Source organism: Mustela erminea, chromosome 10, assembly GCF_009829155.1.
Source record: "Mustela erminea isolate mMusErm1 chromosome 10, mMusErm1.Pri, whole genome shotgun sequence".
Classification (NCBI taxonomy): domain Eukaryota; kingdom Metazoa; phylum Chordata; class Mammalia; order Carnivora; family Mustelidae; genus Mustela; species Mustela erminea.
Window position 1 is genome coordinate 25,940,326 of NC_045623.1, and position 20,811 is coordinate 25,961,136.

The 20,811-nt window shown below is 34.8% G+C and overlaps 1 protein-coding gene across 1 annotated transcript in view; it reads right to left on the bottom strand.

Moving 5' to 3' along the window:
* Window positions 1-3,474: 3,474 nt before the first annotated feature.
* LOC116567492 overlaps window positions 3,475-20,811 on the bottom strand; it is a 545,558-nt gene continuing 528,221 nt past the window's right edge. Inside the window, exon 5 of the mRNA XM_032302557.1 lies at window positions 3,475-3,516. The gene's annotated coding sequence lies outside the window, so the exon portion shown is untranslated. The remainder of the gene's footprint in view (window positions 3,517-20,811) is intronic.

The window sequence follows — 20,811 nt, forward strand, 5'->3', positions numbered from 1 at the left end:
TAATGATGATGCAAAATAAATATATAAAAGAAAAGAAGTACATTGAAACTCCCACATTTAATATTTTCAGGAAAAACAAAATGTGCAGTTAGTATTTAATATACTTTGAGAACAGAGGCAACAGTTTTAAAGGTTCTTAAACCTGAATTTAAACCTCAGTTAAAACCTCAGCCATCTCCTCTTGAAAACACTGCAGTTGTCATTACAAGACAGAATATTGCTTCCAACATGTTTTATAGAAGTTTGAGCTTACAGAGTAAAACTGTCTTGTTTTATTTTGTTTTAAAAAGATAATGAGAATTTTATATGTAGAAATCTAAAGTGAAAATGCTTCTCTCTCTTTCAAACGGCTACATCCAAAGAATGACAATATCGGTGAACCACCTGACCATGCAGCCTTTGAAGGTAGAAACCCTGGCATACCATCTTTCCTAAGAATCTAAAGAGCATTTGTTCACTATGTGATCTTGCATATCAAACTCCACTGAGGTGTTTGCCATTTGGATACAGCATACTCTCCCCCATTCTTGGTAACACCATCTACTTACTTCTCTATTGCTCCTTTTAATATATAACATTTTTGGCGTCAGGTCCCCTGCCTTTCTTTATACTCAGAATCCTACACTCATCCTGAGTAAATCTATTCCACATGATGACCTATAAGTTCTTTTTCTTCTTCAACTTTAAAGGTTTTCTTGGCCATTTTGACTTAGTCGTTTCTAGTGTCACACACACACAAATATATATATGTATACATATATATATATATTTACACACACATATACACATATATGTAACTTGATTTATATATATATATAATATATACAAAACTTGATTTCAAGCCTATAAAAAGATACTCAAATGCAAAGATAAAAGATATAGATAAAATTTACAGTAAGTTCCAGTTTTTTATTTATATGATTGTGCAGGATCTCAAAGTTTACTTTTTCAAATTTTATTGCTTGGAGAATTTGATAAATTTGGTAAAACTTCTTTGGAGACAAATTTGGTGATATTTCTCAAATAACAATTGTACATAGACGTTATGGCTAAAGTGTGTCCCCACCACCATCCCCTCACCACATGACTATATTTGAAGACAGGGTCTATCAAGATGTAATACAGGTTAAATGAGGTGACAAGTGTGGGGCCCTAATCTGATAAGACTGTTGTCCTTATAACGGGAAGAAAACATCCCAGAGTATTCTCTGTCTCCACATGGGTACAGAGAAAAAGCCACTTAGAAATGAGAAAGATGCACTTTACAAGCCAGGACGAAAAGTCTCACAAGAAACCAAAACCCTGACAGTACCTTAATCTTGGACTCTTGGCCTCAGAACTGTGAGAAAATACACTTCTGTTAGGTCACTCAGTCTGCAGTATCATTTTGGCAGCCTGAGCCAAAAAACATGATACATTTGACTCTTTGACTCAGAAATTCCAGTTATAGGTCTTTTCTTTAGATAGAGACATGGGGACACAATCAGGAATGCTCATTATAGCATTTTTGCAATTGCAAAGAATTGGAAATAATCCCAGTGCCCTTCTTCTGTGTTAGAAACTGTGAATTTGCTCATTCTGGTTTCACTTTACCTCCTCTTCTTCAAGTTTGGAACACTAAGAACTTTATTTCCAGACTCTCTTGCAGCTAGGGCTCTGGGTACAAATTGAGTCAGCCACTTAGATTCACTTGTGTGGCATTTGCATGTGAGGTGGACGCCACCTTCTCGCTTTTACTTGGTAATTTCCAAAGGTTGGCAAGGTGGCAGAAATGCAGTCTTGTTGCTCTTGCTCTGGTTGGTTGGTTGACCTTTCACAGAGCAGCAGCATTCCAGGATCTATTCCGCAGTTTCCTGGGCATCAACGGGAGGTTGTGGCAGAAGCAGCAGAAGCAGGGTTGGCATCCTGATTTTGGTATAACTTCAGAGGAGGTCTCAGAGGTAATAGCTACATTAGTTGATCAATTTCTTCTTTTAAGATTTTATTTATTTATTTGAGAGAGAGAGCACAAGGAAGCACAAGCGGAAGGAGATGCAGAGAGAGAGGGAGAAGCAGGCTCCACGCTGAGCAGGGAGCCTGATGCAGAACTCGTTCCTCGGTCCCTGGGATCATGACCTGAGCTGAAGGCAGATGCTTAAATGACTAAGCCACCCAGACATCCCTAGTCGGTCAATTCTGTACTATTTTGGAAGGTATTCCTGAAGCATCCACTGAGAACCCTTTCATTTTAGTCTTTCTAATGATTTTTGTAAGCCCCAATTCCCTATATGTCATCTCTACCTGCTTAATTTACATACAGCTCTTTTTTCCCCAAACTGAACCCTGACCCATGTACCTCCAATAAGGAAATGACAAAATTAAGTCTAAGATATGCATATATATGACATGCATATAATGAAATGATATATGCATACAATGAAATGATCTGTGTTAGTTAGAGGAATGAACAGCAGCTCCATGTATCAATAAGCCAGATGTGGTTGTTAAATAAAACATCATTACCTGAAAATAAGGGAAGCAGCAGAATGATGTATATATACAACAAATACATAGCCACACAGCTCTATACATACACGCATACGAAAAACATACATTCTTTGTGGCTAGGTATGTTTGTACATAAAATAGACATCAAAATGTCATTGCAGTTTACCTTTGCAGAAAGGGAGAGAGGATGTGGGTAGCCAAAATGCTTTAGGTTTTACTCAAATGCATCAAAGAACTTTGGTTTTTCTCTAACATTTAAAGGGGAATGCATTCATGTTTTCATGCTTTATAAAGAATTAATTTTTAAAAAGCCCCTCTGCCACCAAAACACTAATTCAAGCATTGTGTTTCCCGAGCACAATCTTTTATTATTCTAGCTTATTCTTTCCACTGCTCCCTCTGTGATCGTTCTTGTGTCTCAGTGGGCCCTCCGGTCATTGCTCTTGCTACTTCTATCTAAGACATCACTGTTCAGCTCAGATTTCCTGCTCCTTCATTTCACTCATTCTAGTACTCAGTCCCCTCACCCCTTTTCCTCCTTTGCACTTGCCTCTAATACCCTCAATCTGGATAATTACAACTATTCATTTTCTCAATATTCACACATGAACAGTTGAGTGAGAATTACTGAAGGTGACAGATTGTTCTCAGTGTAACTTCATAATCACCTACCTCAACTAGGTCCTCACCGATACCCAATTATTTTACTGTTTCTTTGTTCAACTCCTATTCTTACTCCCCGTGATGACTATTTCAAAATTTGGATAAAATTCAAAAGTTCAGAGAAGACTCTGAACCTTGCTTGCATAACCTTCCTCCTTACTCTCAGCAGGTGATGTTATCTCCTGCTTTAGAAAGAAAATAGAAGTGTGAAACATACAGACTCACTCACTTCTGCCTGCATGCAATCCTCTTTCCCTCTCCGCTGGAACACTTGCTCCACTTCTGAAGACCTGGAAGTTGTTGATTCTGGATTTGACATCTGGAAATGCTGAGCCCATTTGGGGACTACAGGAGGATTTATTTATCCTGAAAACAAAACCAACACTAAACAGTTAACAGGCAGAAAGGAGAAAATATTTGGATCCGTAAAGACAATATCAAGTATTTATCCAGCAAATCCAGCAGGGTCCTTATCAAAGATTCCATGGTTAGGCATGCAGATTGGAGTGATAGATGTCTTAATTGTTGAAGTTATTAGAGTCACTCTTTTTCTCTACATTCTGAAAAAATACCAACTGTATTTCGAGTTGACTTGAAAATGGCTATGTGGGGATCCCACTTCGGGTCTACTCTTACCCACACAATTATTACAGAATGTGAGAGGAGTGAGATGGGGGCTCTTGTTAAACCTGCCATATTATATAAGATGTGACATTTCTTATCTACTCTTATGAGACTAGAAAGACTAAAATTCTATACTTCTGGATTGCCAAATGTCTTCAAGACAAAAAAGCACATTTCACGTTTCGAATATTTACTTCAGTAGTTTTTTCTGGTAGAGAACCTGAAATACCTAATCTAGTATTACTGGATATACATGCTACCACAGCTTTTAAATTTTGGATCAGTTTTACTGAGGTATAATTTATAGTCAGCAAATTTCACCAAATTTAAATGTACAACTTGATAAAATTTGACAATTATATATAATAACAGTGTAACCACAACCATAATCATGATACAGAATATTTCCATCTATTAAAAGAGTTTGTTGGTCAGGATGCCTGGGTGGCTCAGTGGGTTAAGTCTCTGCCTTCGGCTCAGGTCATGATCCCAGGGTCCTGGGATCGAGCTCTGCATCGGGCTCTCTGCTTAGGGGGGAGCCTGTTTCCCACCCCCGCTGCCTGCCTCTCTGCCTACTTGTGATCTCTGTCTGTCAAATAAATAAGTAAAACCTTATATGTATATATATATATTTTTTAAAAGAGTTTGTTGGTAGCCATTTGTCATATATAAAACCTAGATCCACCAGGTTTGACTTAAAACCATAATACATTCTTCATATGTACCTATTTTTTAAATTTATCATATTTGTGAATAATTGTAAACAAATAATAGATAACAGAAGATTAGACAGAATCCCAGGTGACACTGAAAGGGAGATGGGTGTGCTGTACCTGACTTAACATACCAAAGAAAGCAAGTTTTCAGGACTTGGGGAAAAGTAACCTAATTTCCACTTCATAAACATTTGGGAATTAAAGGACCCAAGGATCTGTGACAGAAAATGTGTGGGCTGAGGAACGGTCAGATATGCAGATCCCTTTCCTCTGCTCTGGAGCCAAGTGACCACAAAAGAAGACTGGAAATTAATCAGACCTAGTGCTGCTGCAGGCACAGGTAGAAACTAGTCTTTTAAATACCAATGGATAGGTAAATTATTGCACCATTTTGTGAAAGCAATCTCATGATATATCCTAAAAATATAAAACATATCTATTGACATGTGTATTAAAATTTAAAAACTGACCTCGGGTCCTCAAAAGCAAGGGAACCAGTCTGCAATAATTTTTAATTTTAGCAGTTTATATAGTGGCTGAAACTAGAAAGGATTTGAATACCTATCTATAAATGATTAGATAAATAAGTTGTGAAATGTATTCTGGAATATTATGCAGCCAGTATAAGAAATGAATTCCAGCCACATATGTTGACTTGGCAGGGTTTTCCAAAGTACTGTTGTGCCTATATTTAAAAATATGACTACAGACAAAATTATGCTTTATTTTATAAAATAATGATTTTTTAAATCTATATTTGTACAGCATATGTATTTATATTTAATATTAATGTTTGGATATGATCATGTGATCTTCAAATGTTTGAAACTGAATTTAGGGAACTAAAGGAACAAAGTGGTCTGCAGAGAAGTGATTGGGAGTTGGTGGAAACAGCTTTGCAGATATGAATAGAGATTTTAAGTGTGTTAGTTACAGGGCTTAGAGTGTCATTCCAAATATTCTGTCAAGATAGAATACGAAGGAAAGAAAAAGCAAGACTTAGTATGCAGGAAATGAAGCGGATAGCTGGAGGCTGAGGGAGCTCCTACAGTCCTGGGAGAGTTGGCAAAATGAGACATCTCAGGGACCCCAACAAAAAATATCCAGCGAGACAGCCCAGCTGGAGACTCCCTGCAGGAGTTTGGTAGGAAACTGCCTGACTTAGTGCTTAAGCTTTAGACTTTAGAGCAGAAAGAGTGATGACAATTTCCAAACTTTGCTATTATTAAGCTGAACAGCTACATTGTCACTGTCCTTAGAAGAAGAAAAGGTAGCTGAAAGTCGCTTGATATGGTTTGATTTAAAGGTCAACATCCTGGACAGATAAAGTGAGCTAATTTTATTCTCATGCCCTTTAAAACCAATTTTAAAGTTTTTCATATCAACACATTCTAAATAGGACAGTTTACATTATGACTATTAAAAAATCATTATCAAAAACATTTTCATGCCTTACATTGTTATTTAATGCAATTATTAGGCATTTGCTTAGATTTCAAAAAGAAATTTTGTATAAATGTTTTATTAGTTTTTTAAAAACATCAATTTAGACTACAAAAGCAGTGACATATTTTTATCTTGATTTTATATGCCAGTTCAGTTGACAACTGAATATCTTTTAAAAAGTAATTAATCTTAGTTCTTTAGGAATTGAAATATTGTGGACAGATCACGTGAAAGAAAGTGGGGTGGCTTTTTCCTTTCAATAGTATCTATAATTGGGGGGAAAAGCAGAATATGAGAGTGGTATAAACTAAATTATAAATATATAACAATATAGATGCCTGAAAAATAGTAGCAGTCTTTTAAACAAGTTTACTTTTGACTATGGTATCATATTTTAAATTCACAAAAGAAAGAAGTTATTTAGAAAATTATGAAAGTTTATGAATCTATCAGTTATTAATATGTAGGCAATTTCAATTTTCCAGTGTAAGTTTGATAATACTTCAATAAAAGTAGTTTCAGTCTAGTGTAGAATCCAATTGTTACCGCCAAATGTATAATGCTCTAACAAATTCACTTTGCTTCAAACTTACAGTGACATGCAAATTATTTCATTCTCTCCATTTTAACTTGTAATGTAAAAATGTTATTTATTCATTCAGACATTTAGGATGAAAATATCCTTCCGCACAAGATAGTTTAAGAATACCTTTTGTTTTCTTTTTTAATGTTTCAAATTTTTATTTAAATTCTAGTTAGTTAACGTATAGTGTTACATCAGTTTCAAGAGTAGAATTCAGTGATTCATCATGTACTTATAACACCCAGCGCTCATCAGAACAAGCGCTCTCCTTCATACCCATCACCCATTCAGCCTATCCCCCAACCCATCTCTCCTCCAGCAATGCTCAGTTTGTTTTCCATAGTTACAAGTCTGTTTTACGGCTTGCCTTGCTCTCTCTTTTTCTTTTCTCTTCTTTCCCCTGCATTCACTCATATGTTCCCCTATGTTCACTCAATTTAAGAAACAAGAATAGTTTTTTACAGGAGACACCAGAGTATAGTGATTAAGCACGTGGGCTCTGGATTCAGAATGCCTGCTATGAAATTCTGACTTTGTCCTGTACCAACTATGCGATAATTATTTAACACCTTCAAGCCCTAGTTTTCTCATCTCTAAAGTGGAGGGATAGTTGTGACAACTGAATGGCATTACCCGTAAGAAAAACTTTGTAAAATGCCTTGCAAATTTTAAGTGCCAAAGAAGTATTATTTCTTATGCCATGCCCATGTTTAGAGGGCCCTTGGGAGCATGCTATGATCTGACAGGGCTATAAACTCTTTTTGCCCCCCAACAGCTTTTGTCTGCAATTAAAGGCCACATGGTGCATGAAGAATACATTGGATTTTACATTAGAATTCAGATCCTAATGGAATCTGTCTCTTATAAGCTATATGACTTCGGGAAACCTATTTAAAATATCTACACAGGTAAATTTACAATGTTATTAAAAATATTAAAGAGGATCATATATGAAAATCACAATGGATTTTATTATTAATAGGACTGAATATAATGGTCACAGACATATTTCCAATCAGGTTCATTCAGATCTTCAGATTAGGGCATTACTTCTCGAACTTTATTTTTTTAGGATGAGGAATTCCTAGTTCCAATGAAGTCCTACAGAACGGCGGTTAGAAGTAGATCACTGTAAGTCATTAGCCACTTGATTCGCTGGTTTAGTTCATTTTTGCTTTTTAAGGTCCATAAAGTTTTCTCTAGCTTTCCTACATATCCTTTAAAAATAATGGGCACCTGGGAGGCGCTCATAAAAGCCTCTGTCTTTGGCTCAGGTCATGATCTCAGGTCCTGGGATCAAGTCCCTCATCGGGCTCCCTGCTCAGCAGGAGCCTGCTTCCCCTTCTCTCTCTGCCTGCCTCGCTGCCTACTTGTGATCTCTCTTTCTGTCAAATGGATGAATATAATCTTCTAATAAATAAATAAATAAATAAATAAAAATTAGCTCCAACATCACTTCTTCTGTAAGGTCTTTTCTATACCATCTCCAGGCAGTACATGTTAGTCACGGGGCCAACCAATAAAAATAAATCCTACTAAATCACCCAACGAAGGTATCTCATAAAGAAGACTTAGCCAAAAGAACTAGTTCCATTGATGTTACAGGGCTGGCAAATCAAAACACAGGCCATGGGTAAGGAAGAAATAACAACTGTGGGAAGCAGTTACCACACAAAGGCTGAGGAACAACGGGAAGAGTTTAGGGTTATCAGATCTAGAAGCTCAGAGGTGAAGTCCTATGAAGCTGAGCTTGAGTCCTTCTAAGGAAGGAAGTCATGGCTGCTAGTAATGGCTCCTATGAAGGACTAAGATAAGGATGGTTCTAGGAGTCTTGAAAGAAGCTGGTAGAAGGAAACCAATGACTTCTGGCTGTTTGATTACTCCATGGCTAAGAAACACTGTCAAGATCAGCAAGCAGAACACAAAGGAGGAAGCCCCTCATCTACCCTCCTCTTGCTTTCCAATCTTTTATTTCTTTTGGCAAAATATACTCCCAGTTCCGGAGTCACAGAAAAAGACATAAAAGATTGAATCTGGATCTGAGAGACAGTAGCTAAAAAAACTTGCGCACAGAATTAGTTCTTTTTTCCTTCTTTATGTGCTAGTACTGCAACACCTTGTTCCTGTCTTGTTAATATTTCTATTTTGCCATAATCTATCTCTGGATATGTTACTCACCTACTAGACTCAGTTCTGTATAGCTTATATAGAGTTCAATCAACACTTGCAGAGTGGCTATTATGTTATACACAGACAAATGAGAGAGATAGAAAGATGAATATGATACAATTCTGTTCTTATAATCTTGGTTTGTAACCTGATATTTTCAATACAATGAAGCAAACCAAATGGGTACTTAGATGCCAGGAAACCCCAAAGAGGAGCAATGAGCTTAATCTTGAAAGATGAAGAGAGATGTAACTGTGAATAGCCTGAGCAATGCGATTTTCATAGAGTAAAAGACATGACCTAAGAAAGACTGAAGAGATAGGCAAAGGATTATGCCTTATTTCCACATGTAACCCCAGTAATTACTGTAACATCAGGCACACAGTGAACACTCAATAAACACTTGATGAACAATAGAATTAATAAAGGATGGTTTATATGATTATTGCTCACCATTAAATATTTAGGGAAGCAGACAACTAAAAAAGTATAGTGGAACCCAAACATAAACTTCAGATATTCTTCTTATAATGAAATTGCATAAGAGATAGCTATGACTAACTTCCAGAGAAGTCAACTAACATCTGGATGGTGATTTAACATTAAACCTATGTGTTCAGAATAGAAAGAATAAATGAGAGAACAAACCGGAAAAGAATATGAGGAAATGCTCTTTGACATTGACTCCAAGCTTGGTTGAGGCTGCAAGTAAAGCCTGGGACAATACCTTAGACTGATGCCCACTAAAGAAGATGAGAGAGGGGCGCCTGGGTGGCTCAGTGGGTTAAGCCTCTGCCTTCAGCTCAGGTCATGATCTCAGGGTCCCGGGATGGAGCCCCACATCAGGCTCTCTTTGCTCAGTGGGGAGCCTGCTTCCCCCGCCCCCCCCGCCCCGCCCCTCGCCTGCCTCTCTGCCTACTTGTGATCTCTCTCTCTATCAAATAAATAAAATATTAAAAAAAGAAGAAGAAGAAGAAGAAGAAAAAGAAGAAGAAGAAGATGGGAGAATAGAGAAGTTAAACTGACCTGCTGCCCCATGAAACCTTGATAGATACATCGGCTTGTATTTGGCTATTTCACATGTAATTCCGATGAAAATGAGAACGAAAATTATTTTAGGAATGTTTCTTTAAAAATTACACACATTTTGAAAATTGCTTGATAATTACGCAGAGATCATGACTTGAGCCAAAGTCAAGAGATGGTCACTTAACTTAAGTACAATTCTGTGGCAAACCATTTGTAACATTTAAATAAAAGACATAGACAAAGGGGCCCCTGGGTGGCGCCATTGGGTAAGCATCCAATTTTCAGCTCGGGTCATTCTCTTAGGGTGCTAAGATCAAGCCCTACATCAGGCTCTGAGCTCAGGGAGGAATTTGCTAAAGTTTCTCTTTCCCGCTGCTCCTCCCCATGCTCTCTCTCTTTCTCTAAAATAAAGAAATAAATCTTAAAAAAAAAAAAAAAAAAAAGATGTGGACAAAGACTGGAAAAAAATGAGAATGTAGTAAATACCTCACATCTCATAAAGGCTCCCCTAATATTTTTATCATGAATGAATAAAAATGGCTAATATTTTGTATTCAACTTGTTTTAGTAACTTTTTCTTTTGGTTCCAGTGCATTTCCTTGTTAATTAAAATTTTATCTCCTGATCAAGTTGCTTAACCTGGTTAGCTGATCAAATGGAATTAAATTTCTCCGACGACTAAAGACAGAAATTTCCTGAAATACATAGTTAGGACATATTCAGGCTAAGAATAAAATCAATATATGAAAGTGAGAAAATTTAATTGCATGTTTTGAAGAGTCAAAAGGAAAAAAACACAAAGATGATAGTATCTTACTATGAAGCCCAGGAATATTTTTAAAGTCAAAGTGGATTGAATCATCAAAGATAGTGCATTTTAATAGAAGTTAAATACAGAGTAATTTTTATGAAGAATTTCTCTAATGCTTATTCCGTTTCCATTTCCAGAAAAGACAATAAGCTTAGGTAAGAAGGAGAGAAATCTTTAATTGTTATCAGGAAAGAAACAGTTATAACATCCTAAATATAAAGAAGATTTGAGTTGTTGGGTTTTCTGAAAAAAAAAATTAAGTTAAGAAAACACATTTTCTGATTTTATATTAATGGCATTAACCCATTTTTCTATCAGATGAGTTGAAGTATTTTTCCAGAATGCAGGTCACTTTTCACTTTTGCTTTTGGTGGTCTCTGGTATAAGATCTTCATTGTTTATAAAGCAAATACCTGTTTTACTCAAAATAGATTATAGTTTCTCTATTGTTTCACTATAATGGTTAAGACACTTCCTAGCTTAGTTCTTCCACTTACTTTCTGTATAAAGTAAATCTCTTTAAAAGCAGGGCAATAACTTACTTTCTAGTGTTGAAATGATTAATTGAAATAAATCCCAATAAATGGAAGAAACTATTAAAATACCCTTAAATATGATTTCAACATTGGGAAGAGTTTCCTTATGTTAACGGTATATGCTTTAGTACATACTTCTCAAAAGCATTTTTTTAAAAGATTTATTTATTTATTTGAGGGGGTGGATGAGGGATAGAGGAAGAGGGAGAGATAGAATCTCAAGCAGACTCCCCAGTGAGCACAGAGCCCCATGTAGGCTCAACTCTTGACCCAGAGATCATGACCTGAGCCCAAATCAAGAGCTGGTTGCTTAACTGACTGAGCTACCCAGGCTTCCCTCAAAAGCATTTTAAAAATAAGCAACGGCTGCTGAGTGGTATTGAATATTTGTTTAAGCACAATCAATTGATTATAGAAAATTTTTATAACAAACTGCTAAATATATTTTTTAAACAATTTAAAATGTGTAAATCTTTATGTAAATGAGGTTGTGTGTATGATTCTTTTCTGCAATCTTTTATTGATTTGGGTTTAGAATTATCCTACATCTGTCAAACTAACTGGGCAGCTCTTTATCATTTTCCTTAGCTTGGAATAAATTATACTAGAATCAGAAAATTTTATTCTTCAAAATATTAAAAACTCATGTTCACAAAACCACATAGCCCAAAACATTCTGGACAGTGACAATGATAATCATTTAATACTTTTCCCTCAAATTTTCCTTAAATAGTATGCTTAATTAATTATTTTTCTTTGTCAATTATTATACTTTTTAAATTTCTACAAAAATATATATTTCATTGAGAGGCACTAGCTTGGATTTGTATATAATATATTTTTTTTAAGATTTTATTTATTTATTTGACAGAGAGAAATCACAAGTAGTCAGAGAGGCAGGCAGAGAGAGAGAGAGGGAAGCAGGCTCTCCGCCGAGCAGAGAGCCCGATGCGGGACTCGATCCCAGGATCCTGAGATCATGACCTGAGCCGAAGGCAGCGGCTTAACCCACTGAGCCACCTAGGCCCCCTGTATACAACATTCTTTTAAATTAAAACAACAATTACCTATTGTTAACTTGCTTTTTTTATATTACTTCTAAATTTCTCATTTTTTATAAGTAGATTTATTTTTTTAGTTCTTTTCCAATATTCTTGTTTTACAGAGTAGTAATTCCAATGTTTTCATGATTTCTAAAATAAATCTTTATTTTTTAAAATTATTTTCCCCAGAGCCTTTTTACATCTTAAGATTGAATATGTCTTCCTAAATATTTATGAATAAATTTTTTCTTTTTTTTTTTTAAGATTTCATTTATTTATTTGTAAGAAAGAGAGCAAAAGCAAGGGGTAGGGCAAGGGAGAGGGAGAAGCAGACACCCCACTGAGCAGGGAGCCTGATTGGTGGGGCTCCATCCCAGGATGCCAGGATCATGACCGAGCGGAAGCAGACAACCAACTGAGCCATCCAGGTTCCCAATTTTTCCTTTGTTAAAAAAGAAAAAGAAAAGAATTGACCCTTATATTTATCCCTATTTCTATATGGTATTTTATAAGGTTTCCGTCTTTGATCTCTTTAGAATTTATTTTGATTTAAGGTATGAATTAAGGATTTTTTTCCCTATTAAGTGCCCAACGGGTTGCAATGCTATTTATTTAATTACTAATTTTCTTCATTGACTTGAAACACCACCTTTATAATAAAATAGTGACATTTACAGTTGTGTAGACTTTGGTGTCTGCTTATAGGCTTTTTAGTTTATCGATATATCTGATGCCTATACCACATAATATTTGTAATATTTGTACCTTAACATCAATATTTGGAACCAATATTGATATCCTTACACATTTCCATTTTTTCTTATCTTATTTAACTTCCCAGGATCAGTCAACAAATTATTCTTAAAAAGAATAATCTTCTTCTTTAACTTTCATTATTTCATGTCCTCTTGGTTTTTTACTTCTGTCCTATGTACTCATTTTTAGTCATCTGCAAATGAAGTCCTCCTATGTCTAACAAATGTATTTTCTATAACAGACATATGTGAAAAAAACCTTTTTGTAATGACAATAGTAAATCAAAAGTTATTCAGAATGGTCACACCTCAGAAATACCTAATTTAGACTTCCACTTTCGGCTATTAGGAGTTAACTTGTATTAGACCAATAGTCCTACAATGGACAACAGTGAATCCTTTTTAGATAAAAAAAAAAAAAAATAAAGACCGTTCATAATCATTGGGGAACAACCGCAGACGGCATTCAGAACCTGAGAGACCAGCATCCCAGAAAGAACGAAAATGCATTGAGCTTAGCCTAACATTTGGTGTCACTATTCCCCTTGAAGTGTTTTTGTTTTTAAGTTGTAGCTAAGAATGAGAAGTCAAGCAGAAAGCAGTAACTAAAAAGTCAAGAAACCTAGCAGAATTTTCAGCGCTTATGGTATGAGGAAGACAAAGGACCTACCAATGATGAATCCCCTGGAAGTTACCTTAGATACTCAGTTGGGATTCCTGAATGGTTACATCCCCTACAAATACACTGATAAGCAGAAAATCCTACAAAGGATAAACAGAAAACAGATTATCCCTCACAAAGATTGAAATTTAATTTTTCAACAGCTCAGTCCACACTGGATTAAGGTGGTGCACTACCATATCAGGCTGACAGCCAGAAACAAATGTAAATCTCTGAAGAAAGAGGACAGCATCTAGCACTTCACTGTGCATACACATCATCTGGCATTAAAAGCAAAATAAAACATAACTCCTGGAGGATGAGATAGTGTATTAAATAATCTGAAAACAAGAGAGAAATAGGCAATAAAAATAGACCCACAGGCGATACATGTATTGGAGTTACTAGACTTAGACTTTAAAATAACTTTAATATATTTTGTAAATATATCACAATATATACTTTCAGTACAGCTGAAACCCATAAATGAGCAAAACGGATATCAATGCACAAATAAGATAACTGAAATTAAGAAAATAATGCATTGATTGACAGCAGATTAAAGACAGTTGAGGAGATCATTAGGGAATTGGGAGAAAAGTCAATATAAGATATCTGGACTAAAGCACGGAGAGGGCAAATAAGATGACAAATTCAGAAAAGAGCCTAAAAGATACATGGAAATGATTTAAAAAAAAAAAAGAAAGAAAACTAAAATACTTGTACTAAAGTCTCCAGGTAGAGGAGAGAATGATAAAGAGCCAATATTTGAAAGAGATAATGGCTAAGGATTTAACAAATTGGAAACTGGAGTCTTCACTGATAGATTCGAGAATTGTTATAAACATCAAGCAAGAAAATGCAAAGGAAATGGCATTGAGGTGTATCAGACAAAGAGAACATTGTAAACTGTCAAGAAGAAATGGAGTCATTACTTTAAAATAGAAAAATAAGAGCTTCAAGACAAGCAAGCCAAAACCTGAAGCAGAGTTTTAAAATGCTGCAAGGAACCCACTGCTAAACAATGAAATTATTTTTCAAAAATGAAGGTGCATTTAAGATTTTTGAACAAACAAAAACAGGAAATTCTTTCCTCATAGATTCACACAAAACTATTAAAGTAAATTCTGTAAGCCAAGGAAAATGCTGCATAAGAAATGTTGAAAAAATTTCTCATTACTACAAACTGTGTCATTACATGGATGAACCATAATTTGTTTGACCATTGCAATGAACTCCATTTTTATGTGTCCCCTTCCCCCCACCCAGTTCACATGTTGAAGCCTTACCCTGCAATATGATGGTGTTTGGAGGTAGAGCCTTTGTGAATTAAGTTTGGGTGAGGTCATGGAGGTGGAGGTAGAGCCACCATGGTGGGACTGGTGTCCTTACAAGGGGATGAAGAAACCCAAACTCTTACTCTCTCTTCCATACATGAGTAAATCTGGAAAAAGGCCCTCACCAAAACCTGACCACAGGGACACCCTGATCTCAGACTTCCTGGCCTCCAGAACAGCGAAAAAAAAAAAGTTTGTTATGTAAGCCACCTAGTCTATGGTATTCCACTTAAAGCAGCCTGAATTGACTAAGGAACCATTGATGGACATTTATATAATCCAGCCTTTTGCTGTTAAAAACAAAAATTCAAAAAACTTGTATACATGTCATTTGGCAATTTTGCCAGTTTATCTCTAAGATATCGCTTTAAGTTGAACTACTAGGTAAAAGAGTGTGTATATTTCTAATTTGGTAGACATTACAAAGTTGATCTCCAAAAAGTTTATGCAATTTATACTCCTATTGGTCATGTCTGAGGATGCATTTTCTCCTATCTGCTCTCCAACAGTGTGAGTTTTCAAAAATCTTTTCATTTCTTAAAATAATAAGTTAAGAAGTGATATCATCACTTTCATCTAGTATAGCTTTATAAGATACAGCAACTTTTAAAAAATATTTAAATGCCTAATGATTTTCAGTTTCTGTGAACTGTCCTTTGCCCATATTTTTTTATTGCTGTTCTTTTTCTTACCAATTTGAAGTGTCTCTACAAAGATGAAAGAAATTAGCCATTTATCAAATGTGTTGCACTTTTTCTTACTCTTTGTCTTAAGACTTTATATATTCTTATGCAGATATTTTGATTTTTATTTGGTCAAATTAATCATTCCTACCCTATGGTGTCTGGGGTTTATGCCTTATAAAGCATTCCTAATTCTAAGATTATTGTGGAAAAATACTCCCATATTTCATTTTAGGTCTTTTATGATTTTACTAAATCACTGCTATTTCAAACATAATTTTATAAAAGGAATGTGGTAGTGCTTATTTAAATCCATCCATCTTTTTTCCACCTTTATTGCATATATTTTTATATAAGCAGAGTTTTAATTGCCGTGACATTATAATGTCGGGTAGGATTAATCTTTCTTTTTTTCCTTTTTCAAAGTTGCTGGCTGTTCTCAGTAACTGGTTTCTTCTCTATAAACTTTAGGATTAGCTTGCCTGGTTTCAAAATTCAAAGAACTGCCATATTTACAATATTGTCTCCTCTTATCCAAGAATATAATAAATCTTGGCATTTATTCAGATCTTTTTTAATGTCCTTTAGTAGCATTTAAATTTTTTTGTTATATAAATATATTACCCTTCTCATTAAGTTTTTTCTATAGTGTCTCACATGGAGTGTTCCTTTTAAATTTAACTTTTATTTCCATTATATTTTCTAACAGGTTGCTGTTTATATACAGAAATGTAATACATTTTTATATATTTAGCATACTTACTGGTTTCTTTGTGTCTAATAACTTGACAGATGATTCTTTTGTTCTTTTTAGAATAGAATAATATACCTGCATTAATGAAAATACTGCATTCTTCCTCTAAATGTTATGTTTCATACTCTTTCTCTTGCTATTTACCTTGGCTAGATCTGCCAAGATAATTAATGATAGTAGCATTTTTGCATTTAATATGAATGCTTCTGTTGTGGAAACATTCAGTCTGATTTTAGCTTTTGGACTGATGTATATACAAACAGACACACACCCATGTTAGTGTTTTACATTATATGTATATATATATATATATATACGTGTGTGTGTGTGTGTGTGTGTATATATATATATACATACACACATTATTTAATGTATACACACACAATATACATGGGGATATATATCTCCATGTATATTTATTCATCATAATAAGTAGATATCTCTTTGTTCTTATTTAATGGGAATCTCTTAAATGGATGTTTTAAATCTTATTTAATAATTTTTAGTCTATTAAGATCATAACTTTCCTCCCCTGGACATACTAAATGGTGGATCCTAATAGATTGCTTTATATTAAATCATCTTTCCACTCCCAGCAAGAGCATATTTAATCACGGCAAATCCATACTTTCAATTCTACTTGCTAATATTTTATTTAGAATTTTTCTTGCATTGCTATCCCATGGTATTATCAGTCCACATACTTACTGTGTCAAACAAACAAAATAGCTTGTTTGAACAATAACAAAAGGAAGCGTTTTCCCTCCCTATTTGCTGTGAGTGGAGCAATACCACTCAGATCAATTTGATATAACTGTTTTTACGTGAGGAAATCTGGTCATCAACCTACTTTTAAAAAGAGTAGGGTAGACGGGGAAGGCCATCTTGCCTCACATAATTTCACCTCCACTCTTCATTCCACTAGCTTATTTTTGATGGAGATGGTGCCTCCTTGCATTTTTTCAATTATGTCAATCTCTCTCACCTCCCTTGATATCAGTTATTTATTTTTGTCATGTGTCTATGATCTCACTTTCTTAAGTGCAGACCTAGCTCTGTTAACCCATTCTCATTCCCTTGTATTATTTCTCTTTCAGCCATATGCCTTTGCACAACTGCCTTGACTTTCAACTGATCCTTGATTACACAGTACATTGTGAAGATGCCTGTTTGAGTTTCAGAAGATATGAAGTATAATTATAACATCTTCTTCTGTTTCCAGTGTTTCACTTTTCTCTTCACTGATTCTTTTCCCTTGGCAGCAAAATGTTTTTCAAAGGTTCCATGTTGTTATTCTTGTTTCTCTTTCTGTATTACTCATTTTCAAGTAGAAGAGATCTATGCAGGTCTTACATTTGTTGTTAGATAAAGTAGATGCAATTTTCTTATAGCCCCTTACATTTCACTTGTTCAGTGACATACTTCACCTTCTTAGATCAAGATCCAGAAACTAGGCTGATTTCCATACACAGTCAGTATTTAGCTGAACTTCTAATGTCAAAAAAGTAGGGGACAGGGGTTATTTGAGTAGCAGACTTTGAGACTCGTAACACTTTCCATTGGAATGTCCTTAAAGACACACACAGACACACACACACATCCCTACCTTGCATGTGTGTTTGAAAAGAAGGAATAAAAATAGACCTTCCATGAAACATTTCTAGTAGCATCATTTTCATTGGGGACCTTTTTTGTAAGAATAAACTAGCAGTCTATATGCCTTTCATTCTGACCCAGAAAAGAATTATTGGTCGAAAGGAGACACATAAAACTTTGACTCATCTCTGGAGAGAGCATCTAACATTTGGTTGCCCAAAGCATTCTATCAGGACATGAGTGAAACTTCATGCATAAACATCAGTGTGCTTTCCTTGCCTTTATTCCTTTGCCACACCAACATCTGGTCTCTTCCCTTGCCTTTCTTCCCTTGCATCTACTCTCTTTCTACAACTATCAGGAGATTATAATTTCCAGGAAGCAAAATGCTGGAAATAGTGGATAATGGGTTGTGTATTGTGTTCTAGAAAATGTAGTCATATTAGGAAAAGTGCTATTGATGGTACAGCAAGAGAGAGAATTCTTGTATCCTCGAGAGATGAGTGGTGCCTATACACACACACAAACATGCACAAACAGAAGTTTGGAACTAGGCTTTCACTTATTAATATGTCCTTACAAAAGTGAGTATTTTTTTCCTATTTGAGTACATACTGTGCCAATGTTAGGAACATCCAGTGTTGAATAGAAAGAGCATATTATACTTCATTAAATTATAATTCAGAAAAAGAAATTGTTAGCTTAGTCTATGAAATCTAAAAATAATAAACTTATCACATCTCCTAATTTTGTGTAAAAAGCTAGACTACTTCATTCAATCTCCAACTTCACATTTTCTTCCAATTAAATGGAGATGATAATATTGAGCTAGATCACTGGCAAGTGAGGAGCCAAAATTTAGAAATAATTGCAAAGTGCCTCAAATATATAACTTTATATAAATGCCATGAGAAGTTGAAAACAATGAATAATCCATAAAGACTATTGGGTTTATACTTCCATTAAAGACTATGTTCCCTCAAGCCTTGAATATTCCATGAACAATTCAATTAATCTTTAATACACAGCAGACACAATAAAAGTCACTGACACATCGTATACAAAGAACTTCATAAAATAAAATTTTTAAAAATTACCCAATTATATCTTAGCTCAATTTTTCATTTCAAAAATCAGATTTTAGCCCACCTTTTCATTTTCAAAAAGTGGTAAGTGCAAAAAATGGATTATTTTTCCATATATTGTAATCTAGTTTTAGTTTTATGTATTTTTAAGGCTTAGTGACAGATGAACTCACTCTAATCTAATATACATCATACTTATCTGTCTTTTATATTGTCATCCAAAAGTAATAGGTAAGTATAAGCTTTTATTTTATAAATTGCACGGGTCATGTCAACAATTTCAGTCACTCTTCTTTCATCTCTTCCTCTTCACTCCAAGTTCTTAATGATCTTCAATCGTAACTTACAGGTGCATTTACTCATTGTCAGGGTTCTTTTAGCCATATGGAAAGAAAAATTCAGTGGTCTGATTTTTATGATGAATTTGAGAATCGAGATTACTGGGAAGACTTCAGGCAATAAAACTGAAAGTTTTCTGCATCAAGGGTGGACATGTTTCTGTTTCTATATTATAAATATTATTATCCATTTACTACATATGGATACATATTGGGGCAGTGGTGCCTAGAGAATCACGAGTCAGTGTGCTTTGATTTAAATGATAAATGATGTCATAAAATAAAGAAACACACACAGAAAAATTAAATTCTACAGAGATGTATTTGATTGCTTTCTATAGAAAAAATAAGTAACAGATACTGAGGACATTTTAATCAACATTTCATGCTAAAAGGAAAATCTATATCACACAAATTTTTTCTTAGATGGCTGAAAGATTGAAAATAGAAATATGAAACTTTTAAACCCTTATAGGATTGATTTCAAGTGATCTTCTGGTAACATTTTGGAAAAGAAAGGCATAGTTAGAATAAATACCATTGGTCAAAGAGTATCTGAAGCAGGTTATATTTAAATCTCATCTACTACTATAAACTTGAGTACTTTAAGTTCTCTTTGCTTCAGCCTCCTCATCTGTAAAATAGAGGCAATAACATTACCTACCTCACAGGTTGTTACAAGGATAGAATTTGTTCAACTATGTAAAGTAATGAGGATATTTGTAACACACCAACGTGCAAGTCAAGTGGGACCCAGACCGAGGGGGGCAGTTTTCACTGACATGGTCTTATTATGGTCAAAAAGGGAAGTACTTGGAAGGACAAGTGGAAACATTGGGATGCCTCTAAAGGCCTAGATACATCATATATTCCACTGGTCAAAACAAGTGCCATGGCTAAGCACAACTTGAACATGTCAGAGAAATAGATGATTCCCATGTAATTATTAGGGTAAAGAAAAATTATTTTGGAAATATCAAACATACTGTACTTGGTGAAACCACCATTTACAAGATTGGTTCTTTGGGTGTGGTGTGGCTGTTTGAATAATAAAGTCAAGATTTTTGTGCATAGGCTTGGTTTGGGATAGTTTAAAAGAAAGAATCATGAAATTGTTTGCCTTTGAGGAAGTGAAGCATGCAAGATTTTAAGAAGTCTGACTTTGATCTACGTGTGCCCTACAGTTTTCAAGAAAGGCAAATAAAAAAGAGTTATTTTGAAAGTATTTTTTGCTTACCATTTCTTTGATTATGCCATTAGTCTGGGCCTGGAATGTATGAACAGTAGCAACCAAGCCACTATAATGCCATAAACTTTTTAAAGGAATTTACAAAGTAATAATTTTAATATCATATTCATTTTGTGATACATATTCATCACATATATGTAACTGCTGGTGACAATTTGACCTATAACCTTGTTAAGTTTTCTCTAATATATACATATAGAGCAAAATATACATAATTTTATAGGAGAAATGTGTACACATTTTTAT